Source organism: Cherax quadricarinatus, chromosome 4, assembly GCF_038502225.1.
Source record: "Cherax quadricarinatus isolate ZL_2023a chromosome 4, ASM3850222v1, whole genome shotgun sequence".
NCBI classification, from domain to species: Eukaryota; Metazoa; Arthropoda; class Malacostraca; order Decapoda; family Parastacidae; genus Cherax; species Cherax quadricarinatus.
Window position 1 is genome coordinate 61,272,749 of NC_091295.1, and position 27,500 is coordinate 61,300,248.

The window sequence follows — 27,500 nt, forward strand, 5'->3', positions numbered from 1 at the left end:
TTGGACACGTACTTTGATTTAAAAGGGAACTTGTTGGAAAGGGGTTTCTACATACAGTTCCTGATTACTCAGGCTGTGGGTGGTTACGTCGGGATGTGTGCAACTAGCACAAATAACCTGACTTAAAAAAAAAAGCGTGGTGCAGCACCTGGCCGCGGGGGGGCGATGATCCCCGATATCGTCAACAGGTAGGCAGTCATCCCGCTTCCTGGAATCTATTTTAGGATCAATATCCAAAATTTAACCCTTCGAGTTAGGTAAAATGTTGCCGTATTTTAAATGGAATAAAATACTGACAAGTTGATGAGTAAAACATACTTCGAGCACTTTAGTATCTTTATTGACGAAACTTATCGCCCGGACAGAAAGATTTTGCAGTCGAATACTGGGGACTAGTAGTAGTGGTAATAAAATGAGAAGAAGTTGCCGCCTTCCATCGAACACTACCACAACCAGCAACCTCCCCACACAACCAACAACCTCAGCCATCTCCCCCACAACCGGCAACCTCCAACAACCAGTCACAACCACGACCAGTCTGTTGCACATGTCTTAATTGTACATTAATATCCTTTGCTGAAACTTGCTCAGTCAGATCGTGCCTTAAAATATTTTGTCTAATATAGTACTTAAGGTTATTGAGTCTGCTTAAAACAATTCTTAAGAAATTGTTGAACAACTTCCTCTACAACATAAATTCGCCTGGATGAAGTAGCGCATTGCCCACAAGCATGACAATTAACATAACCTATTTGATAACGTTTCCCTTTATGTAGAGGGTGAGAAAGTTTACATAGGGAAAAGTTGTGCTAATGAAGCCTTGTTCCGTAACTTTTATCTTTAGTCTTCGATTTGACTGCTGAGAATGCTTCGCGAACTCTCAGAATTCAATACCACATTACGTAGTTGACTGAAGCGAGTGAGATAGATTTAACTTTCAACATATGGAAATGGTTAAAGACGAAGTTGACACTGCCACGAACTTCCTCATAAGTTACGCTCTCTTGAAAGTTTTGAAAGTTACAAGAGACTTCGTAACTCCTCGTAATGTATCTTGGTGGGAACCCTCATACTGGCGCTGGTTCTTAATCCTTGACCTCTTCTCTATCTTAGTGTTGTCTCATTGTTATTCTCAAGTGCTTCATACCTTTTACCTCTTTCCCCTCGTGCATTCAGTTACGTTAGAGTGTGAGTGTGAGTGTGAGTGTGAGTGTGAGTGTGTGTGTGTGTGTGTGTGTGTGTGTGTGTGTGTGTGTGTGTGTGTGTGTGTGTGTGTGTGTGAAAGAGGAGAGAATGCATGCATACGACCGAACATTCATGGACACTGGTTGCTGAGACAACGGTTAAAATATAGTTGACAATCAGAGATCACAGAATAAGTGAAAGGATAGTTTGCAGCTCTGCCACACTGGACCAGTCACGCAGCTCTGCCACACTGAACCAGTCACGCAGCTCTGCTACACTGGGCCAGTCACGCAGCTCTGCTACACTGGGCCAATCACCCAGCTCTGCCACACTGGATCAGGGTTTACGATAAATCTCAATTCTACATGCCAACTTTTTCTATATTGGATCATTTATTGTCGATAATACATGAAGCTAAACAACCGAGAAACAAATCGTTGAAAAATATAAATCATGATGTAAATCTGTCAACACTATAACAATTTCAAGTGAACTGAGTACATTGCTCCCTGTGTCAGTGATGTACTGACATCTCTATCTCCAGCAGTGATATTGAAACTGCATGACAGACAAGAGGCGGTGGGAGAGTATGATATGCTGGGTCAATGGCAGTAACACAAAATATCCTTCCTGGAGAAATTATTGGATTTATTTAAGAGCTGGGAAAGTGACTAAATAAGAGAAGCACCAGATGGCAGAATAACACAAAGAAAGTCGGAAACACACTTACAGGACATAACAGGTAGAAAATAAACACGCAATATAGCACTGTTGTGCCAGGAATGCTACTGAGTAATATAGGTGAAAACGAAAGAAGAGCATAACACTGTGGGCATGGCTTACTCAGAGATGTTTAGTGCTTCAGCTGGTGATGTTGCTTTTTCGAAGAAAGTGCTGGTACAGATTGATAAACGAAAAATAATACATCAGCCAGTGTTGTTGGCTTTGGTGTTTCTGAAGGAAAGAGTTCGGATCTAGAAATATAATGTTTGGTGCTGCTCCTGAGGATAGTGCTACATTTATAGAAGCATCAGGCAATATTGCTGTTTCTAGTGTTGCTGATGATGGTGTAGGTGCAGTTGCAGATCTAGAAACCATAACTCACACGAATATCAAAAAACAAAAATGTTCTATTTCAATGCTAGGGTTATCTGGAGACACAGAATGTCTTGATATACGAATAAGACGTGCAACCTTGGTCATTAAAAAAAAGCCGTGATGATATGACGAAAGGCGTGTGGCGTTCTCCCTCCTGCAAAATTTTTCACTTTAAAATGTGGTATACTTCGGTAGATAAATGATACTATAATACAAACAGCCTTGCCTATCATATGAAAGGATCCAGGAGGCACAAATCCCATAAACAATAGGAAAGTTACAAACTTGCAATAGCAAGTTCTTTTTATAGCCAGGAACCAGAAACAGTGCTAGTAAATGACCAAAATATTCCACCATTTTGAAGCCTTATTGAATTTAAGACATAGTGGCCTCAACTTCAGGACCACTGATAACATTACCAATAAAAAAAAATCCCAACAAATAGGAACTACATTATTTGTCCTTGCTAATATAGAGAGCGTTAATTTATACCACCCATCACCAACATAACAGTGCACTCCTCTCAGAATAAGATGCAATGTTTGCAGCATTCACAGAAACCTACACAAGAGGCCATTTTGATAGCGGAATGTGAATACGTGAGAATACCTTAGATGCGGCAGAAAGAACGGGCATAAAAGGAGAAAAATGGAAGAGGGATGGGTTGGCTTGTATGTCGAAAAGTCGCTCATTTGCACAGAATTACTAAAAAATAATGTAGATGAAGTTTTAGAAGAAAAAAATTGCGACTCAAAACCTCACTCTGGTTGTATACGAGTCGGCGGATACAACTTCACAGTAGTTCATGGAACAGCTATCGAAAACTGAGAATTGTCAGGAAAATTTTTGAAACACTGCCCAAAATCATCTTATGCTTGGTGATTTCAGTGTAAAACATTTAAAATTGCAGAATATAGCAAATCGTGTAATAGATATAATTCTAGAAGGATGCACAGAGAAACGTTCCACAAAAATGAACTAATGAAACTCTCTAATACGTTCGCTTTAAGTCAGTAAATAAAGGAGCCTAAAAAACTAGAAAATACCCTTGACATTATAATTTCGAATAATGGTGATCTTGTACTAATTCTAACAGTGTTGAAGACAGTAAATTCACATCACAACCTAATCAACAGTCAAATCTGCATGTAAACGGTCCTGACCAGTAATATGCAAACAGCCATGAGAGACTTTTCACCAAATTCAACTTTAAAAATAAAAACAATAACTGGGGTCAAGTAACTCATGTTCTTAATGAAAGATGCTGGGCTGTTATTTAGAATAGAATCGAACAAGTGTCTAGAAATGATTAACTTAGAAGTATGTAAGCTCCCTTTATACGCGAAGACGAAGAATCACAGGATTTCTCAAGAGTGCTAAACTATCTGAAGTGCAGAAGGAAGTACTAACCAGCCAAGAAGAAGATAATGATCTCTGCCTAGGAGAGGCAGAGGGAGCTAAGAGCAACTAATGAAATTGAAAGACATCCCAAATTCTGCTTCTCTTTGTGTCAAATCAAGGGCAAGAACCACATCCAGTATCGGGTCCTTCCTCAAAAAAGATGGAACTTGCACTGATGACAGTAAAAACAGTAGTGAAATGCTGAAGTATTAATATAACTGTGTTCAGTGAGCCATTAATCAGACTAAAGGTCTACAATCCGAGCAAATTCTTCATGAAGATGTAAAAACTTGCTAACGCTTTCAATATGTCTAACTTAACCCTAACCAAACTTGACTTAAAAAAAAAAATCCTTGACTTGCCCATACACTCTGGCTCAGGCCAAAACTCTTGGAATTCCATATTCATCAAGAGTCCTTTTTATGTACCTTAAGTATTCTACGGGGTTATCCAACAGTCAGTAAAATAGCAAGCAAAAGCGATGCAATAGGAAAGAACTATAGACCGATAACACTAACATATCACATAAAAATCTTAGTGAAGATCGCTAACCATATGGATTCACAGCAGTTTCACAACCCAGGGCAGCATGGATTCACAGCAGTTAGCTGGTGACTCTCTCAGTTACTGGACCACTAATACGTGCTCTTGGAATACACAGAAATTCAAAGAAAATGCAGACGTAGTAATGTATAAAGACTGCAAAAGTCTTTGACAAGTGTGAACATGGCGTAACAGCGCACTTTTTGTGCGCTGTTACGCGCATAAAATGAAAAACCCGGAAAATGGGCAGATGGATTGTCAACTTTCTAACAAACAGAACGCAGAGTAATAGTTACGAGTCAAGTCAGAGGCTGCCAGAGCGAAAAACTGTGCCCAAGGCAGAGTACTTTTCTCAAGTTTTTCCTCCTCATATCTGACATAGACAGGGACATTAATAACACCGGATCATCCTTTACATACGATACAAGAATTTAAATAAAAAAAGGCACAATACCGTGACTGGAACGATACACAAATAACCCGCACATAGAAGAGTGTGTGACTTTGTAAAGGGTCCAAGTCGGACCGAAACGTCGTCGTAAGCCCCTCTCTTCTATGTGCGGGTTATTTGTGTATGATATAAGAATTTGCATGAGTGGCATCTATTGAGGAGACAGCATGAAGTCTTAAGTTAGCTGCAGAAAACAATGTGATGTTCACTAAGAGCAAACTTCAGTTTCTCAGTTAGGAAAACAAAAATATAATAAATTAAAACCAGAACGAAGTGCAAATTAATTTTAATTACTTGATAGATGGAAAAATTAATGTAAAGGACCTAGGAGTAACTAAGTGGATCTCTTTTAGGGATGACAACTGTATCATTATCTCAACTAAAAGGAAAATGATTGGATGGATAATGAAAAGCCTTCAAAACAAGGGATGCCAAGCCTATGATAATCCTATAAGTCTTCTGTTTGTTCAAGGCTGGAATATTGTTGTTTGCTAACTTCTTTTAAGGCAGGCAAATTTGCAGACCTAAAGAATGTGCAGAGAATCATTACTGCATGTACAAGCTCAGTAAAGCACCTAAATTGATGGCAACATTTTTTAATGCCTTGACCTATACTTCGTGGAAAGAAGGAAAGAAAGATACATAATTTACACATGAAAATACTAAATTCTCTCAAATGAACAGCAGCGGTGCCATGAATAAACTGAGACAAAAAGAAGTGTAAGGGGAGAAAACTGTTCAACAGCCTCCCGCCATATATTAAGGATATTACCATCAGACCTCTTGATGTTTCGACTTGACAGTTCCTGACCGGTCGAGCTGTGATTGGTACGTTATACCTCGTGCGAGTTAGTAACAGCCTGGTTGATCAGGCCCTGATCCACCAGGAGACCTGGTTGAGGACCGGGCCGCGAGGGCGTTGATCCCTGGAATTTTCTCCAAGTAAATTCCAGGTAAGTTCCAGATCATGGAGCAGATCATCTCTGAGGTCTCTAGCTCTCTCTCGCACGCTCTCTCCTCTCCTGTCAGTTGAATATTTGCCGTTGTTGGTAGTGTGACAGACCGCCTCTGGCTGGTAAAGAATAAACTGATTTGCGGAGATCCAGCTAAACAGAGTCAGCCAAAACTTCTGTTGTCATGGTGAGTCGGTGATAGAAGCTGCTGAGCAGTAGAGGAAAAAATGTTTATGTTCGGTCTGTAAGACGCAATCTTTAGGTTCCCCGAAATATAATAAAATTAACGTTTGTAGTGTCCAGTCTGTGAGATGTCTAGGGTGCTGGAGGTGTCTAGGATGAGAGAGGTGTCTAGGATGAAGCCTCTAGGATGCTTTCCGAAAGATCTTGTCTACAATTTTAGTTATTGGAGAGCCTGTCTGGAAGGTAATGGTTACTTTTGTCCTTGGCACCCATCCACACGCCCACCCATCCATTCACACGCCCACCCAACTACCCTCCCACACGACTACCCTCCCACACGACTACCCTCCCATCCATCCACACACCCACCACACAGTCGCCCATCCAGCTGCTTGGCATTAACTCTCCCACCCGATCCTTTCACTGTCAGGTGGTGTCGTCCACCCGGTGGATGGTTGTCAGACTCCTGACACCCATCCATCAGACTCCCCCTCTGATGGAGGGGAGTATGGTTAAAAGTTTGATAGAGGAAGCTAGGGGGGGGGGGATGGACGATGGCTGGGAGTGAAGGATGAACTGTAGCTCTTAGGATCTTTTCTATGGCAAGTTCCAGCTCTTGGGTCTTGCGCTCCAAAATAAACCATTTTTAGCCTTTTTTGTTTAGTTTTCTTAATCTAAAAATACAAATCACACTTTTTGCATATTTCTTTAAAAAAGTCTTGCCGATATTTGGATTCCATAAATTACGGATAAGATAGGAAAAGAAGTAAGAGATAATTAGGTGTCGTCTTATTCTGTCAAAAAGTTGGAAGAGAATTATAGAGAAAGATGCTCAGGTAAAAGTGGAGGAAGAGGAGAGGAGGAGGAAGAGGAGAGGAGGAAGAAGATGAGAGGAGGAAGAAGAAGAAAAGGAGAAGAGGAAGAGGAGGATGAAAAAGAAGAAAAGGAGGAGAGAGAAGCGGAGAGGAGGAGAGACAAGATGAGAGGAAGAAGAGAGGAGGAGGACGAAGCGGAAGAGGCAGTCGGAGGAGGGAGAGGAGTAGCCTCCACTATCGTCGTCGGCTCCTTGTAGGTATTGACCTAAAAAAAAAAAAAAAAAAAAAGAATCGAAAGAGAGGAGAAAGGAAGAGGCGAGTATAATGAAATTCATGAACCTACAAGACTCCCCCACCACGTACCTACAAGACTCCCCCACCACGTACCTACAAGACTCCTCCACCACGTACCTACAAGACTCCCCCACCACGTACCTACAAGACTCCCCCACCATGTACCTACAAGACTCCCCCACCACGTACCTACAAGACTCCCCCACCACGGACCTACAAGAATCCCCCACCACGTACCTACAAGACTCCCCCACCACGTACCTACAGGACTCCTCCACCACGTACCTACAAGACTCCACCACGTACCTACAAGACTTCCCCACCACGTACCTACAAGACTTCCCCACCACGTACCTACAAGACTTCCCCACCACGTACCTACAAGACTCCCCCACCACGTACCTACAAGACTCCCCCACCACGTACCTACAAGTCTCTCCACCACGTACCTACAAGACTCCCCCACCACGTACCTACAAGATTCCCCCACCACGTACCTACGAGACGACTCCACCACGTACCTACGAGACTCCCCCACCACGTACCTACAAGACTCCCCCACCACGTACCTACAAGACTCCCCCACCACGTACCAACAAGACTCCCCCACCCCGTACCTACAAGACTCCCCCACCACGTACCTACAAGACTCCCCCACCACGTACCTACAAGACTGCCCCACCACGTACCTACAAGACTCCCCCATCACGTACCTACAAGACTCCCCCACCACGTACCTACGAGACTCCCAACCACGTACCTACAAGACTCCCCACCACGTACCTACAAGACTCCCCACCACGTACCTACAAGACTTCCCCACCACGTACCTACAAGACACTCCCCGCCACGTACCTACAAGACTCCCCACCACGTACCTACAAGACTCCCCCACCACGTACCTACAAGATTTCCCCACCACGTACCTACAAGACTTCCCCACCACGTACCTACAAGACTTCCCCACCACGTACCTACAAGACTTCCCCACCACGTACCTACAAGACTCCCCCACCACGTACCTACAAGACTCCCCCACCACCTACCTACCAGACTCCCCCACCACGTACCTAAAAGACTTCCCCACGACGTACCTACAAGACTCCCCCACCACGTACCTACAAGACTCCCCCACCACGTACCTACAAGACTCCCCCACCACGTACCTACAAGACTTCCCCACCACGTACCTACAAGACTCCCCCACCACGTACCTACAAGACTTCCCCACCACGTACCTACAAGACTTTCCCCGCCACGTACCTACAAGACTCTCCCCACCACGTACCTACAAGACTCTCCCCGCCACGTACCTACAAGACTTCCCCACCACATACCTACAAGACTTCCCCACCACGTACCTACAAGACTCTCCCCGCCACGTACCTACAAGACTTCCCCACCACGTACCTACAAGACTCTCCCCGCCACGTACCTACAAGACTTCCCCACCATGTACCTACAAGACTCCCCCACCACGTACCTACAAGACTCCCCACCACGTACCTACAAGACTTCCCCACCACGTACCTACAAGACTTCCCCACCACGTACCTGCAAGACTCTCCCCACCATGTACCTACAAGACTCCCCCACCACGTACCTACAAGACTCCCCACCACGTACCTACAAGACTTCCCCACCACGTACCTACAAGACTTCCCCACCACGTACCTACAAGACTCTCCCCACCACGTACCTACAAGACTCCCCCACCGCCTTCTCTTCACTGTACCTTTAGGAAATATTGTTGTATTCGTTATATTCAAAGAAAAATGAGCTATCACTATCCCCTTGCCCTTGCTTGCACTTCTCTCCACCTTCTACTACTATACTCTATCTTTTTGATTGTCTATAAGAGTCCTTCCATTTCCCCCCCCCCCTCCTATTTTTTCTATATTCTATATTCATTTTTATATTCTCTTTCTTTTCCTCCTCCTCCTTTTCTTACTTCAGTCCCAATCGTCTATTTCTTACCTTCCTTTCTTCCTTCTATATCTTTCCCTTCTTCTATAACTTTGTTTTTTCCAATTCTCTTGGTTATTTTTTCCCTTTATCAGTTTTGCTGTATTTTGCTGTTTGAGATTAGATTATGCCACCGAAGTGGCTAGTTTTTTGTGCATCTCGCATCCATCCTGTGGACGGTACCGCAAGAGCATATGGATACACAAAAGCCCTAGGAACCATAAGAGTTAACAATAGTACATTTGGATTTACATCTACAGTTCACTTACCTGTTACAAGCAAATTTAGGAAATTTGCTTAGTATATCTGGTATCTTATTTTCATTAATAAGATATCTTGACATGTCACAAAGGCTTTTATGCCGTCTATCTCTATATTCCTCAATAAGTCCTCAATAAGTGGACAATTAGGCACATAGTGTTCAAGACAGTGACCATAGGCCTGACCACATAATTTGTATTTAGTTTGATCATCTGTGTCTCCCCCAAACTGCCAGAAGTACTTGTAACCAAGTTTTAACCTGGCCACCACAATATCGGTCAGTCACAATGCACTGTTCACATTGCAAGTTGCTCCATAAACATAATTGTCTACTTTGTTATAATAGTTGGTTATAGATCTAGTCAGAACTCTAATTGCATTTGTGAGGGAAAAGTTCAACAGATAGGAGTAGCGAGCGAGTATGTGGTAACAATAGTTTGATTGCCGGCTACTTGTTAAGGTAGGGTAAATCTAGCTCCCTCTATCCCCCCCCCTTTTTCCCCCACCCCGAAAGTGATAGTTTGATTGCTGGCTACTTGTTAGGGTAGGGTAAGTCTAGCTCCAGCTATTCCCCCCCCCCCCCGAAAGGTGACGTATGGGGTTTCGGCCAAACAGTAATCACTCGACTCACTGCTCCCAGCACTACTGTTAAGTACACGCCTGCTCATATTCTAGTGGACTTATTGGTTGAAAGCTTCACTTTTGACCAATAATAAACTTAGTCCTTTCAGTCTAGATCTGTTAAATGTTTTAATAATCACCACGTCTTTTAGGTATTGTACTTATCATGGAGAGTGATTTCTTAAGCAGTGGGTAACCTGTTTCTTTCCAGCTTGGAATGACAGATTGAGTCACCTGCCAACCAACGAGAAGTATTGAAGGAGACGGACTAAAGTCCCGAGACGTCCCATGTTGGATCTACTTACCTGTATATATGTATGCAGTCGCAGGACATAACCCCTCATCGTTGCAGTGGTAAAGAACCTGCTTTCCTGTCATCTGGGCTGATTATTCAAGGCTATAGACTCTATGAAGAACTGGCCATTAGGTTGTCACCAACACCTGTCCCCCCCCCCCCACATCATCAGCAACGGCTACAATTGCTACAAGACGGTGTCAACCTCCACCAGGCACCCCAGTACCACTGTATATATATTAGCGTTGAATTCTAATGTCATTTTTTCATTTCATTTTTCTTTCAATTAGGATACACATTCATGTTTTATAGTTTTATATTTTCCATTTCTAAATAATAAAGTGTTTATCATTGTCTGTTATTATTTCTTTTTCTATTCATTAATTTTCCTGAGGAGGAGCCAGCCTTGGTAATACTGTCTGAAGTTGTTACAGGGCTGAGTAAGCCTTCACAGCATTCCTATAACATTCATTTTCATTATTTACTTCTCTCCTAATATTATTCCTAATGCTAGACACAGATATACCAAAAGTTATATTCTACATTCTCCTTCAGGGTACTCATTTTGGCTAACATATCAAGTTTACCATGGAGTAATCCAGTGTGTGATGGGATCCATAGCAATTGTACATTAATTCTTTTTCCCCGAGATATGTATATATATAATATATATATTATATATAATGAAATATAGGGGGTGGTAGGAGAAAACTCTCAAACAGCTTCAGGGAAAACCTTGAGTTTTCCCTGAAGCAAGTTTATTCTTTTCTCTGAGGATGAGGGTCCCTATGACAGTTCTAGAGGTGGTACCTATAAACACACACACACATTGTAGATGGGGAGATGGAGGTATTAGGTAGATGGCGAGAATATTTTGAGGAACTTTTAAATGTTAAGGAAGAAACAGAGGCAGTAATTTCATGCACTGGTCAGGGAGGTATACCATCTTTTAGGAGTGAAGAAGAGCAGAATGTGAGTTTGGGGGAGGTACGTGAGGCATTACGTAAAATGAAAGGGGGTAAAGCAGCTGGAACTGATGGGATCATGACAGAAATGTTAAAAGCAGGGGGGGGGGAATATAGTGTTGGAGTGGTTTTTACTTTTGTTTAATAAATGTATGAAAGAGGGGAAGGTACCTAGGGATTGGCGGAGAGCATGTATAGTCCCTTTATATAAAGGGAAAGGGGACAAAAGAGACTTTAAAAATTATAGAGGAATAAGTTTACTGAGTATACCAGGAAAAGTGTACGGTAGGGTTATTGAAAGAATTAGAGGTAAGACAGAATGTAGGATTGCGGATGAGCAAGGAGGTTTCAGAGTGGGTAGGGGATGTGTAGATCAAGTGTTTACATTGAAGCATATATGTGAACAGTATTTAGATAAAGGTAGGGAAGTTTTTATTGCATTTATGGATTTAGAAAAGGCATATGATAGTGGATAGAGGAGCAATGTGGCAGATGTTGCAAGTATATGGAATAGGTGGTAAGTTATTAAATGCTGTAAAGAGTTTTTATGAGGATAGTGAGGCTCAGGTTAGGGTGTGTAGAAGAGGGGGGGACTACTTCCCTGTAAAAGTAGGTCTTAGACAGGGATGTGTAATGTCACCATGGTTGTTTAATATATTTATAGATGGGGTTGTAAAGGAAGTAAATGCTAGGGTGTTCGGGAGAGGGGTGGGATTAAATCTTGGGGAATCAAATTCAAAATGGGAATTGACACAGTTACTTTTTGCTGATGATACTGTGTTTATGGGAGATTCTAAAGAAAAATTGCAAAGGTTAGTGGATGAGTTTGGGAATGTGTGTAAAGGTAGAAAGTTGAAAGTGAACATAGAAAAGAGTAAGGTGATGAGGGTGTCAAATGATTTAGATAAAAATTGGATATCAAATTGGGGAGGAGGAGTATGGAAGAAGTGAATGTTTTCAGATACTTGGGAGTTGACGTGTCGGCTGATGGATTTATGAAGGATGAGGTTAATCATAGAATTGATGAGGGAAAAAAGGTGAGTGGTGCTTTGAGGTATATGTGGAGTCAAAAAACGTTATCTATGGAGGCAAAGAAGGGAATGTATGAAAATATAGTAGTACCAACACTCTTATATGGGTGTGAAGCTTGGGTGGTAAATGCAGCAGCGAGGAGACGGAGGCAGTGGAGATGTCCTGTTTAAGGGCAATGTGTGGTGTAAATATTATGCAGAAAATTCGGAGTGTGGAAATTAGGAAAAGGTGTGGAGTTAATAAAAGTATTAGTCAAAGGGCAGAAGAGGGGTTGTTGAGGTGGTTTGGTCATTTAGAAAGAATGGATCAAAGTAGAATGACATGGAAAGCATATAAATCTATAGGGGAAGGAAGGCGGGGTAGGGGTCGTCCTCGAAAGGGTTGGAGAGAGGGGGTAAAGGAGGTTTTGTGGGCAAGGGGCTTGGACTTCCAGCAAGCGTGCGTGAGCGTGTTAGATAGGAGTGAATGGAGACGCATGGTACTTGGGACCTGACGATCTGTTGGAGTGTGAGCAGGGTAATATTTAGTGAAGGGATTCAGGGAAACCGGTTATTTTCATATAGCCGTGTATATATATATATTTCATATATGCGTGTATATATATATATATTTATGCGTGTATATATATATATATATATATATATATATATATATATATATATATATATATATATATATATATATAGGTTGGAGTCCACCTCTGGGGTAAATTGTGGGACCCATAGTCTTGGAGAAGTGGATAAAAAGGCTTCAAGTAAGAATATTTGGATTTCTTCCTGAAGCCGTTTGAATATTCCACTTCTCCTACCACCCCATCTTTTCATTCTTTTTCACCAGTAGGTATATTTTATTACATAATATGGTACAAAAGGTTTAAGAGATATATTGTTGATATAAAGATGACATATACAGTACACGAGATGTGAGAGATACATGTCTAGTACATATTGTTACGTGTTTGTCACTGATTATAATGCAAAAATCTCATCCAGCTCTTCAGAACTGGGGCGCGTGCCCAAAATACAGCAGGGATTACCCCTCTGAACAGCAGCGCTGAGTCGCTGGAACAGAAAACTAGCTGCCTTGGAATCCTTAGTTACCCTGATGAGTCTTTTGCCTAGCTCCTTGAGGAACTTAGATGCACTCTTTCCCCATGAGCCAAGGGTCTGAGCCTATTGGAACAAACATACAATAATGGGCAAGTTCTCCATATTTTCTAGACTTTTGGGACTCCCTGAAGCTGGTGGCTGCCCCTCATTCCTCCCTGGTGTATTGGAGATAGGTATCAGCCAAGATAGACGCTCATGTGTAGTCCCACACCACCTGCTTACCGGCTGTCCAGGCTTGAAGTGTGATACCATCTGGACGCTTCTGGCTGCCATCAGATCTGCATAGTTCGGGTGGCTCTCTTAATGCTGGGCATCCGGCTGTTTTGAGGCTCCTTTTGACAATGTTATTAACCTCATGTCTTGCAATCTTTCCCTCGGATTTACGGCACACAAGACCATGGTACCCGAATCGGTCTGCTGCTTCACTGCCACAAATACACCTGTGTTCGGCGAGAATAAAGGCGGCAAGTCGAAGGACAACACCAGTGCGGATGGTCTGTGGGTCGAGCAGTGTGCCAAGGCTGGAGTTGGGAGCAGCCAACAAAGTCCCCTGCATGAGGAGCTCTCACTGCCAGGAGGCGAGCTCTATCCTTCCCTGACATACTCTGAAGCATTGTTGATGCTGTTTTCTCCACTATCGGGCCATCCCAGTGCGACTGTTTGTAGTTGCTGGGGGGAGCAGGTCTGGTTTCAGAGCCCGTTAGATTTTCTCAGATCATGGCTCCGTCAGTGAACTTTTGGTCCTTGACTTCAATCTTGTCCCTAAGATGTTCAGGGAGAATTGCTGCTACAAGCCCTCTGGATGCAACGCATGTGGACAGAAAAGCAGATAGTGCAATCTGTGATGACTTGCGGACACCAGTGCCTCCTAGTCTGACTGGAAGTGTAGCTTGGTTCCAGTGCCCGTTTTCTAGAGTAAGGTTAAGTACGTGAAAATGTGCCTCAGGATCCTGTCATATTAGTGCAGTATAGGGTTATCATATGAAGGTGCACATCTTAGGAAATATTGCCAACCTGAGAGAGACGCATTTTCTTTTGCTTACTTCCACATTTGTCTTTTCCTTCTCGTACCTTTTTCTTTCCTAATTCTCGGGTTTTCTTCTATTCTTCTTTATCTTCCTAACTTTTCTCCGACGTTGTTTCCCACTTTTAACCTTGTCTGCTTCTTTTTCTATATTCCTTGCATTCGCTTCATTTTCCTCTCTTTTTTTCCCTCATTCTCCTTCTCCCTCTTTCCTAATTCCTTATTTACCTTCTGACATTCTCCTTTTCTCTGGTGCTAACTCTTTTATCCTATTAAAAATTTACGACAGTAATTCCTATGAGGATTTATGAAAAAATTGATTATTTTTGGAATGGAAAAAACCAGCATGGATTGGGGGGATCCTTGGAAGGTAAAACCTTCACTAAGAAAAAAATTCCAGGAGCTAGAGCTCATCCTCAACTTTGGGGCATCATCCCCTCCCCACTCTCCCTCATCCTCTGCCAAACTCATCCTCTACCAGCTACCAGGAGTTCCGCTCCCTTCACAGGTGGACAACCTCCACCTGGGGTGGGTCAGTGTAAGTTGTAAGTTTATTTAGGCACAAATACACACAAATACATAGGATTACCCCAGAGAAAGTGACGTATTTCCACTGGGGTCCTTGAGCAGTGGATTGAATATCAAACATCGTTTCTGGAATGAGGAAGGATTTGTTGGGAAGGGCAGTGGCTGGTAGCATTTGGATTGGCAACTGTGGGTGTGCACGTGCACCCAGGACATCACCTACTGTCTAAGCCCTTCCATCAGTCCCCCCTAGACAAGACCTCACTAACTGCATCTACAGACAGCATACTACAAACCAAGTTCTACAGAGGAAGAGTTTCAGTCTGGACCATACACACATTTTCTTCTCCATTCTGATCCCGCGGACGTGTTTATAAATACTACCTTTCTATCCTTGCACTGAGGATTTTTTTCAGTTCAACGATAAACTCAAATTAAAAATAACCGATTGAGAAAAAGCGTCAACATAAAAGAAAAACATATAGGTGTTTCAGGTAACATTATCTACTTATAAAATATACAAAAAAGGAACAATGCCGTGACTAGAAGAATAGAATACAAGAGCCCGTTCAATGGAGACTAATACTCATGACTTGGTTTATTAACTATTCATACATTGGACAACGAAATATGGATCCCAGGTTACAACCTATACAGATGTGACAGAGTGAACAGGCAAAGGGGGGGGGGGGGTTGGCCTGTACATTGCAGAGTCACTTGTTTGCACAGAACTGCTTAATGCCTCAAATGATGCAGTGGAAGTTTTAGCAGTAAAGGTCGAGAACCAAAACCTAGTCATTGTGGTAGTCTACAAGCCTCCGGATGCAACATCCCAGCAATTCCTGGAACAGCTGTTAAAAATTGACCACTGGAAAATCTTCCAGCTCCTGCTCCCAACATCTTGCTCCTGGGGGATTTCAACTTAAGGCACCTAAAATGGAGGAATATAGCAAATAATATTGTTGCAGTAATAACACCAGGAGGCAGCTCTGACGAAAACTCACACTCACACGAGCTTTTAAATCTCTGCACAAAATTCAATTTAAACCAGCAAATAATAGAGCCTATTAGACTGGAGAATACACTAGACCTCATCTTCACTAATAATGAGGATCTGATAAGAAATGTCACCATATCAAAAACAATATACTCAGATCACAACATTATTGAGGTTCAGACATGTATGCGCGAAGCCCCAGACCGACATAATGAGATTGGTCACGAGGGAGCATTCACCAAATTCAACTTCAATAACAAAATCATAAAGTGGGATCAAGTAAACCAAGTCCTAACCGATATAAGCTGGGAAGATATACTAAGCAACACAGACCCCAACTTATGCCTAGAACAGATTAACTTGGTGGCACTCGATGTATGCACTAGGCTTATTCCTCAAAGAAAAAGGAGGAGTAGATGTAAAATAGAAAGAGACAGGCGCTCCCTTTACAGGCGACGGAAAAGAACAGAGCGGCTAAAAGAGGTCAATATATCTGAAATGCGTAGGGAGACACTGGTCAGAGAAATAGCAAGCATCGAACTTAAGCTAAAGGAATCTTATAGGAGTCAGGAATCGCGGGAAGAACTAAAAGCCATAAATGAAATCGAAAGAAACCCAAAGTATTTCTTCTCCTATGCCAAATCAAAGTCGAGAACAACGTCCAGTATTGGGCCCCTACTTAAACAAGATGGGTCCTACACAGATGACAGCAAGGAAATGAGTGAGCTACTCAAGTCCCAATATGACTCAGTTTTTAGCAAGCCGCTAACCAGACTGAGAGTCGAAGATCAAAATTATTTTTTTATGAGAGAGCCACAGAATTTGGTTAACACAAGCCTATCCGATGTTATCCTGACGCCAAATGACTTCGAACAGGCGATAAATGACATGCCCATGCACTCTGCCCCAGGACCAGACTCATGGAACTCCGTGTTCATCAAGAACTGCAAGAAGCCCCTATCACGAGCCTTTACCATCCTATGGAGAGGGAGCATGGACACGGGGGTCGTCCCACAGTTACTAAAAACAACAGACATAGCCCCACTCCACAAAGGAGGCAGTAAAGCAACAGCAAAGAACTACAGACCGATAGCACTAACATCCCATATCATAAAAATCTTTGAAAGGGTCCTAAGAAGCAAGATCACCACCCATCTAGAAACCCATCAGTTACACAACCCAGGGCAACATGGGTTTAGAACAGGTCGCTCCTGTCTGTCTCAACTATTGGATCACTACGACAAGGTCCTAGATGCACTAGAAGACAAAAAGAATGCAGATGTAATATATACAGACTTTGCAAAAGCCTTCGACAAGTGTGACCATGGCGTAATAGCGCACAAAATGCGTGCTAAAGGAATAACAGGAAAAGTCGGTCGATGGATCTATAATTTCCTCACTAACAGAACATAGCAGTAGTCAACAGAGTAAAGTCCGAGGCAGCTACGGTGAAAAGCTCTGTTCCACAAGGCACAGTACTCGCTCCCATCTTGTTCCTCATCCTCATATCTGACATAGACAAGGATGTCAGCCACAGCACCGTGTCTTCCTTTGCAGATGACACCCAAATCTGCATGACAGTGTCTTCCATTGCAGACACTGCAAGGCTCCAGGTGGACATAAACCAAATCTTTCAGTGGGCTGCAGGAAACAATATGAAGTTCGACGATGAGAAATTTCAATTACTCATATATGGTAAACACGAGGAAATTAAATCTTCATCAGAGTGCAAAACAAATTCTGGCCACAAAATAGAGCGAACCACCAACGTCAAAGACCTGGGAGTGATCATGTCGGAGGATCTCACCTTCAAGGACCATAACATTGTATCAATCGCATCTGCTAGAAAAATGACAGGATGGATAATGAGAACCTTCAAAACTAGGGAGGCCAAGCCCATGATGACACTCTTCAGGTCACTTGTTCTATCTAGGCTGGAATATTGCTGCACACTAACAGCACCTTTCAAGGCAGGTGAAATTGCTGACCTAGAAAATGTACAGAGAACCTTCACGGTGCGCATAACGGAGATAAAACACCTCAATTACTGGGAGCGCTTGAGGTTCCTAAACCTGTATTCCCTGGAACTTGCACACGAAAATCACTCACTACGAAAGCAAAAGACTTGGCAGACGATGCAACATCCCCCCCAATGAAAAGCAGGGGTGTCACTAACACGTTAAGAGACCATACAATAAGTGTCAGGGGCCCGAGACTGTTCAACTGCCTCCCAGCATACATAAGGGGGATTACCAATAGACCCCTGGCAGTCTTCAAGCTGGCACTGGACAAGCACCTAAAGTCGGTTCCTGACCTGCCGGGCTGTGGCTCGTACGTTGGTTTGCGTGCAGCCAGCAGTAACAGCCTGGTTGATCAGGCTCTGATCCACCAGGAGGCCTGGTCACAGATCGGGCCGCGGGGGCGTTGACCCCCGGAACTCTCTCCAGGTAAACTCCAGGTAATAGTTAAAGGGTCCATGTTGGACCGAGACATCATGTTTGTCTATGTGCGAGTTATCTGTGTATTACCGACTTAATTGTATAAGTGTGTGATATTTAACGTCGAACATAATAGTATGCACAAAGCAGTAATATCCCTCTCGTGAACAATGCTGTTGTTTCTAACAGTACAGTTATTTGCCTCCAGATAGTAGATATTTAGGGTTTATCCTGCAAAATCTTATTTTTAAAACATTTGAAATTACGTAAATAATACTCTATGCCAAAAGTATTCTTATCATTTCTGATGGATCAGTAGATGAGTATGGTGAGCCAATTGTGTCTTTTTTAACATAATCATAAGTTAAATTTCATGGGTTTAATTGAGAGTTACTTCACACAGAGTATTGACATAGGAATAATAATAAGAATGGGACAAATATGTTACCAGTGATACAATCTCTACTTCAGATATTTTGTGTGTATTTGTTATTGTAGGAAACAATGGAGGCACGAATCTCCCTAAGGAAATTGGATCCCTCGCATGCCCTGACTAGGTCTATGAATGTGACCACATGACAGCGTGTGCTGGCACCGCTTCTGCTGTAGAGAAGCCTAAATGACATCCAGAACACTCGTAAGCAAGTGGGTATCTTCTCTTATTGTTGTGAAAGACAAAGAATACATTATTAAGTTAGTATGGATACTTTTATGGATGGACTACCACGAACGCCTCAAGCTACCACAGTTACTATGATTCTCCTGGCAGCCAATTTAACAAAAGAAAAATATTTATCTATAACTCCCACTCTGTGAAACATCTCTGGATCATCTCATTACAGAGATACTTTTTAAACATGCGGATAAAAATCTCAGAACATCATTTTCAGGATAGAATGAAAAATCACTAGTAATATTATTGATTCTTGTAGGAACAAATACTGTATAAAGGCGAAATACTTTAACATGGAAAGAGTACTTAATTCTTGGCTTGACTTAAACTTGGTTACAAATATATGTACGATATAAATATACTAGCACATCATAAGGTCTGTGGATGTTTTAACTCACAGTGTATAACGATACTAATACATATTGATCTTCAGCTCTAAATGTACTACAACCAATCGCGACAAGGTGTCGCTATATACATAAAATCATAAGTGCAGACGAGCACTGCAGCAGACAATGCAGGTCTTGCTAGGCAAGTCTGACTGCCCTCCACCAGTTCAAGCGGTTTTTCTAATCTACTTTTAAATTCCACATGTTATTATACCGCAGATATATTAAAAATATTGCAGCGACTCTTCCGGTAACGTTGCTCAGAATGAAATGTATGAAATTTTGTCTGAATGCAGAACAGCACAGGAAGAGTTTTATTTTATTAACTTTGGTCATTTGAAACATTTGTTTTACCTTGTATTATGAAGCATAATATTTAAAATTTATCTTGTTGATTAAAATTGGTAGTTCTTGATACATTAAAAAATATCTTACGGGTACACTAAACGTCATTGACCGTAACTTTTAATAAACGTTTATAGCAAGTTAGAGACAGCTTACAAAAAAAGTATATAATTTTATCGCCCTGACCTCTATCGGCGAAGCCGACAGACAAAAGCTTTTCCCAGGCAGCAGACTTTCTGATGAACGGTAATATTACTAGCAAAAGAAATGGTGAACATTGAGTTGAAAAAGAATATATCACAGATGATCCCAGGAGAGACTGGAGGAGCATGAAGCCGCAAGTGAAACTGAGAGAAATTCAGATGCTTCTTACATGCAAATTCCAGACTCCTCCCCCCCCTCCCCCGCCAAAAAAAGGGCATCTGTAGTATCATGTCTTTCATTAAGGAACATGGAACATACGTGACCAAAAAATAAGACATTAAGCCCCAATATAATTCAGTGTTCAGTGAGCCATTAATCAGTTTAGAGATTAATGATAACTATTATGGGAGAGAAAACTTCACTAAATAAGAGCGCAAGCATGAGTGGTGGAAGTAGTATGAATGGTAGTATGAATGATAGTATGACTGTTCTAAACGGGGTGTGTCGTTACCGTCACCTCCTCCTACCCCTTTTCTCCACCCAGTGAGAGTTAACAAGTGACCCTTGCTGACGGAGGAACGTCACTTGGCTTCCTGCTCTCATCGAGATTGTTAGTATGGAATTCCACTCTTGGTTATTTGTTAAATGTGAAGTTTTCAGTCAATGATATACAGAGTTCTACTGTTTGGTAAATTTCGTGATTTAAATTTTTAACCGGAGTTGATTCTTCTATTACTATGTTAATGTGATTTTCATTTCCCCTCACCATTTCTTTTAAAGGCCTTCAGCCTATCATACGGGTGTCTGCTTGTCCGGTTTGTAATTTTTGTTTTTCTCAGCTTTGTTGTGCGGATTGGGTCACCCGATACGAAGCGAGATGCGAAGAGCTGCATGATGTTATATATCTGAAACGTGATAAGAGAACTCGGCTGTTTCTCTACCTTCGTGCTGGTAGATACTGATTCAACGTCCTTAGAATCCTTCCGTTCTACCACCTCAGTGCAGGTCAACAATCTCTTCAAAACCCTCGTACCACCAGGACTGAGCTACCATTTCTACAACATTCTGCATTTGAGGAACTTGGCATTTTGCTTATACCTCTGTTGCCAATCCGTTAATGCCAGCTCCGTTAATTAAGCTGCTAAGCTGTGTATCTTCATTGGCGTAGATACTTTCTGGAGCTGGACTTCACAATATTCACGACCACCTGTGACCACTCAGCACTATCACTGGCTTCCCGTCCCATATCAGCTATTCCTGTGCGCTCTGCTATACCAAAGGCAGATTCAGAAGACCGTCATTCTGTACATATTAGTTGTTTAATTTATTTATTTAGGTGTTTACTTTTTCCATCATTTGTTTCAGTTAGGACGAGTTCATATTTGTTTTATAGTTTTGAGATTTTGCTTTTATTGAATAAAAATTGCTTATCCTATTTTGCTATAATTTACTTTTCCGTTTTCTTACCACGAGGAGGAGCAGGTCTTTCCAAATGCTCTTGGAGGGTCTGAAGGGGCCTTTACACAGGCACATATGAGTTCAACAACAAGACAAAACCATTTAGACATGTCAGTAATCTGTTACAAACTTATTATCACTTCGAAGTAGCCGTTGATTGCATGCTTATTCACTCCACCCCAAGCCCAGACTAGATAAGATTTCGTTCGGATTTTTAACCCCGGAGGGTTAGCCACCCAGGATAACCCAAGAAAGTCAGTGCGTCATCGAGGACTGTCTAACTTATTTCCATTGGGGTCCTTAATCTTGTCCCCCAGGATGCGACCCACACCAGTCGACTAACACCCAGGTACCTATTTGCTGCTAGGTGAACAGGACAACAGGTGTAAGGAAACGTGTCGAATGTTTCCACCCGCCGGGAATCGAACCCGGGCCCTCCGTGTGTGAAGCGGGAGCTTTAGCCACCAGGCCACCGGGCCACAGTCTTGTAAGAAACCATTATCACACTTTAAATGTTCTATAGAGAATGACCCAAGACACTGGAGTTCTCTAAATAATTAAAAAATAACTGATATTCCACAAAGGTTGCGGTAAATTGACAAAAAAAAATATATACCAATAGCGCTGATTTCAAACTTTATAAAGATTATTTGAATGGGCTTTAAGAAGCAAGATCACCGGTCACAAGAAATCGCAGCTGTTTTACGATGCAAGGCAACATGGGTGCAGAACAGGCCGCTCTTGTCTATCACAATTTCTGGACCTGTACAACATGGTCTTGGATACACTGGAAGAAAAATAAAGTAACATATTGTATACTGATGTTGAAAAAGCGACCATGGTCGCTTTTTCAATTACCCCATGGTCGAAAAGTGCGACCATGGGGTAATTGAGCACAAATTTTATGTAATAATGGACAATTGGAAAGGTGGGCATATGAACATTTCTATTACGAACAGAGTAATAGTGAAATTAGGGACTTACAGTGAAAAGTCTGACTCAAGAAATCGTAATGACCAAGAGTTTTGAGACTCTCTGACCGCGGGTTCAAACCCCACCCCTGGTATGGTTTTTTTTTAGTGAAAAGTCTGTTCGCCAAGGGGAACAGGGGATTGACGAAAGAAAAAGCAAGATCAGAGTATAAAAAGGACTAGAATCACTCGATAGAACAAAAGTCTAATATGAGACCTACGAGTCATAATGTCGGAGCACATCGATGTTATCACAGCTGCAAAGAAACTGATAAGATGGATACAGCCAGAACCTTCAAGACGAGAGATGCCAAGCCATTGATGATGGTCTCGGTGTAGGGATGGGACGATACCAGTTTTCAGCCGAGACCGATTCTTTTTGTTTTTTAAATTATAATAACTTTGTTCAATATATAAGGGAATGCTTATTATACAGTAATACACAGGAAGGTTAGTTACTAGTTGTCAGTCACTTGTCGAGTGTGTGAATGTGTGTATAAAGGTGTGTAAGGGGGTGTCTGTGTAAGGTTGTGCACTCGTGCAATTGTGGTTGCAGGGGTTGAGTCATAGCTCCTGGTCCTGCCTCATCATTGGTCGCTACTACAAGGTAGTAGCGACCTGTGGTCTCTACATAGGTAGAGACCAGTGTCCGTTCGTGTGTGCGCGCGCACGCGCGTGTGTAAAAGTTGTGTGTAAGGGGGGTTGTGAATGTATTAGTAACATTCCCAATCGTGAGGCGGTGTGTTAATGATGACATTTAAAAGTCAATATATAAAATTAATATTTCAAGAATTATCGGCCGATACAGATACTTGGACAAATCCCTATCATGAGGTCATGCAATCTCTCGAGGCTTGAATATTGTTGAATACTAACTCCCCCGTCCTAAGGGGTGGCGAAATTGCAGAACTGCAAAATGTAAAGAGCCTTCGCAGCTCATGTAAACCCCATCTGTCACCACAATGACTAGTAGTGCTTGAAGTCCCTCGGGCTGTACTCTAGACGTGACAAATACATCATAATCTACACCGAAAACGTGCTGGAGGGACTGGTCCCAGACCTGCCCACCAAAATCACCACAAATGTTAACGAGAAGCTTGGCAGTCGGTGCAAGATAACTCCGATGGAGAGCAACGGAGTACACTGAGAGCGCTCAACAATAGAAAAAGATCAATGAATCTTAATACCCATAGTTCATACCTGAGGGAAAATACTGGCATTTCAAACCACCATTAAAATCTGAAGTAACAAGTCGGATGAATAAGACACATGTTTAATACTGGGTCACACGTGTTTATTCATCGAAATTAGGGTCTCTAATAGTGCTAAAAATCAGGAGTCTCCAGTCATCTTGTGAACCAGTGATAAATCACTATGTTAATTAAGCCATTTTATGAAATTTATTTTTTTCTTTCGTTCCATTATCAATTGCAAATTTGCTTCTAAAGAATATTTTGGAAAAGTGTTTTAATATTCTGATGCTAAATTATCAGTTAGTATAAAGGATGACAGACACACACCGTAAATTTGCATTATAACAAGTTTCATTTCAATAAAAAAAATTGAGATGTAATAGATAAATTAAAAATCGTCCACTTTACGGCTCAGTCACATCTATCATTCAGCTTCTATAATCGAGGTGCTATAATTATCAGAACCTATGATATCAAACTTTTCAGCTGCATAACTAATAATATGCTTTCTGTATGATCATGTAGAGGAATTATTGCTGAATGCTGGCATATAAAAATAAAAACCTCTAAGCATTATCAAATCCTCTTGGAGAGATTACTTGAAGTGGAACGACGCGGCACCATGTGTCTTCTGGGTTCACACAGTTTTCTGTTTTAACCCCATCACTCTCCTCTCATGACAACCAAACAAGCATAATTTCATATTCATGGCAAAGTGCTGGGTGTCATGGGGCTCCTGGAAAATAACTGGGGTGAGGGAAGGTTACCTTCGATCCGAGAAAAGGGTGGGTATCTCCACTTCCTTGAATCAAGAGATCTTCATCCGAGTCGAGGAAGAGGAGCACAAACCAAATAGAGAAACCAGTTTCACTCATGAATAAAAACGGATATCATTCATAAAGTTTTCTGTAATGGGATATAATTCAAGATGGAAATATGTCTTGTGACCAAGAGGCCAGGAGATAACACTGATGCCTGCACTTTGCACGAGTAAACTTTGAAAAAGGCAGTCATCTAGTTGGTCATATTGGGGCTGGGTCGACCCAGTGTACACTGACAACTTCACAACAATGCGCCGGAGGAAAATACACCAGATGGATCTCATAATTGCCAATATTGTTCTGGACAAAAATAAGTGCCAGTTTCGCAACAATCATTTTGATGATGAAAGAGAATGTGTGTACGTACGTGTACGTGTGTAGGTACGTACGTATGTACGTAATCAATAAGCGGTAGCAGAGATACTCAGTTCCTGGCTCCTCCTCTTCGCTTACCGTTACTGAGTTCACACTCTTCTGGCATCGAGAGCCTTTTCGTATCTCTTGAAGCTATGTTTGGATCCTATCACTTCCCCTCCACTATTCAAGTTGTTCCACTTCCTAACGTCCCTGTTCTCATCAGTGTTTTGAGCTTCCACTCGTGCGTTCATGTTCCTGTTACCCGTCTTTCGAACAATCTGCCACTGTAATCACCATCAATTCCTCTCAGTATATTGTACATTGGTATCATATCGCCACTAGTACTTCTTTCCTTTTGTGTCACCAAATTTAGCTCACTTAATCTCACTCTAACACGCACTCCATATCTCAGGGACTAGTCTCGATGCAAACCTTTACACTTTCTTCAGTTCCTTGACATGATCAGATGTGGGTTCCATCTTGGTGAAGCATTTTTTAAAATTGGCCTGACATATGTTGCATATTGTGAATGGCAAAATGCTTAGGTTCCTGAAAGATAATCTTAGGTGTGTGTGGGGGGGGGGGAGGGATTGTATGGTAAATTTTCATAGCCTAATTTTAATTAACAGTAGCAGTGTAACAGTGTATGAATTGTATATATTTATTGTATATATTTATTTTTTGTATATATTTATTGTATATATTTATTTTTTGTATATATTTATTTTTCTAAAGGACAATTCAGTAGATGTTCCAAAGTGAGACCTAAAGATTAATAATGGTAGTGACCACCTTTCAGCGCGTTTTTGTAGTTACAAGAATGTAACTACAAAACTAAGTAATACTTTGGCCTGGTGCAAGGGGTCCCTGGCTCTTGTGCAAAGGGTCCCTGGCTCTCGTACAAGGGGCGCTTGCCTCTCGTGCAAGGGCTGTCATGGGTCTCGTACAAGGTGTTCCATGGGTCTCGTACAGGGTGTGCCATGGGTCTGGTACAAGGGATACATGACTCTCATGCAAGGGATGGCATTGGTTTCGTACAAGGGGTGTCTGGGGTCTCCTACAAGGTGTGCATGGGTCTCGTTGAGGAGGTTCCTGGCTCGTAGAAGGGGTGCCATGGGTCTTATGCAAAGGGTGTCATGGGTCTTATGCAAAGGGTGCCATGGGTCTTGTGCAAAGTGTGGCATGGGTCTCGTATAAGAGGTGCCTGGCTCGTAGAAGGGAGGGCGGGGTTTCGTGCAAAGTGTGCCATGGGTCTTGTGCAAAGGGTGCTATAAGTCTCGTGCAGTCTAGATGATAAATGACAAGACTTAAAATCCAATAGTTGTACATTATTCTTAATTATTATTGTTATTCTTGTCGTCGCAACATATTGTCTACTTTGTTGCAGCTGTGTTGACGATGTGTTGAAGCTGTTCTTTACTTGTTGCAGCTTTTCTTGTGTACCCGCTGCCACTGTTGTTTGTGGTGTTGCAGTTTCTTGTTAACTGTGTTGTTTTTGTGTTATGGCTGCATGTGGCACTGTTGTTTTTCCTTTGTTGATTTTGCTATTCGTATATAGGTAGTTGTTGGTGGTCTTTTGTTTTTGTTGGTATTCTTTCATGTGCTCGTATCTCTTGCTGTTTGTCGATCCTGCTGCCTGAGTCAGTTCTAGTGTGTGTGTGTGTGTGTGTGTGTGTGTGTGTGTGTGTGTGTGTGTGTACTCACCTAGTTGTGGTTGCAGGGGTCGAGTCATAGCTCGTGTGTGTGTGTGTGTGTGTGTGTGTGTGTGTGTGTGTGTGTGTGTGTGTGTGTAAGTGTAAGAAACTGCCTGCATGTGCATACACATGCACGAAAGAACAAGCGGTTAATTTGCCTCACTTCTGAAGTCTAAGAGTGTTGATGTCCAGCTCTTGGGCCGAGCCTATCGACAGTGATTACCTAATGTGGTTCATTCCTGACCCTGAAAGACTTCATGCTTGTACTGAGTCTTCTTTTTTTTTTAACCTGCAAATATTTTGCAGCTACTTTCCGTTTGATCATTACTTTAACAGTAATGTATAATTTTTCTCTCGCTTCTCTGGCTCCTTTAAAAAAAAAAAAACTTGTAGGCTCTCTTCCCTTACACGTCGCTGAGTTTGTCTACGTCTTGTTGGTTAATATCGCTAAGTGCGAAACAAGTTATGATTATATCTGTTTTAGTTTTGCGTGCTTGTTGCGATATGTGGTTTATTCTTTTAGGTATTTTTTTTATGTCGGAGCTATCTTAGTTCTAGGGCTTAGTTCTTATTTCTAGGGCTTAGTTCTTATTTCTAGGGCTTAGTTCTTATTTCTAGGGCTTAGTTCTTGTTTCTAGGGCTTAGTTCTTAGTTCTAGGGCTTAGTTCTTATTTCTAGGGCTTAGTTCTTAGTTTTAGGGCTTAGTTCTTAGTTCTAGAGCTTAGTTCTTATTTCTAGGGCTTATTTCTTATTTCTAGGGATTAGTTCTTAGTTCTAGGGCTTAGTTCTTAATTCTAGGGATTAGTTCTTAGTTCTAGGGCTTAGTTCTTATTTCTACTGATTAGTTCTTAGTTCTAGGGCTTAGTTCTTATTTCTAGGGCTTAGTTCTTAGTTCTAGGGCTTAGTTCTTAGTTCTAGGGCTTAGTTCTTATTTCTAGGGATTAGTTCTTAGTTCTAGGGCTTAGTTCTTATTTCTAGGGATTAGTTCTTAGTTCTAGGGCTTATTTCTTATTTCTAGGGTTTAGTTCTTATTTCTAGAGCTTAGTTCTTAGTTCTAGGGCTTAGTTCTTATTTCTAGGGCTTAGTTCTTATTTCTAGGGATTAGTTCTTAGTTCTAGGGCTTATTTCTTATTTCTAGGGTTTAGTTCTTATTTCTAGAGCTTAGTTCTTAGTTCTAGGGCTTAGTTCTTATTTCTAGGGCTTAGTTCTTATTTCTAGGGATTAGTTCTTAGTTCTAGGGCTTATTTCTTATTTCTAGGGTTTAGTTCTTATTTCTAGAGCTTAGTTCTTAGTTCTAGGG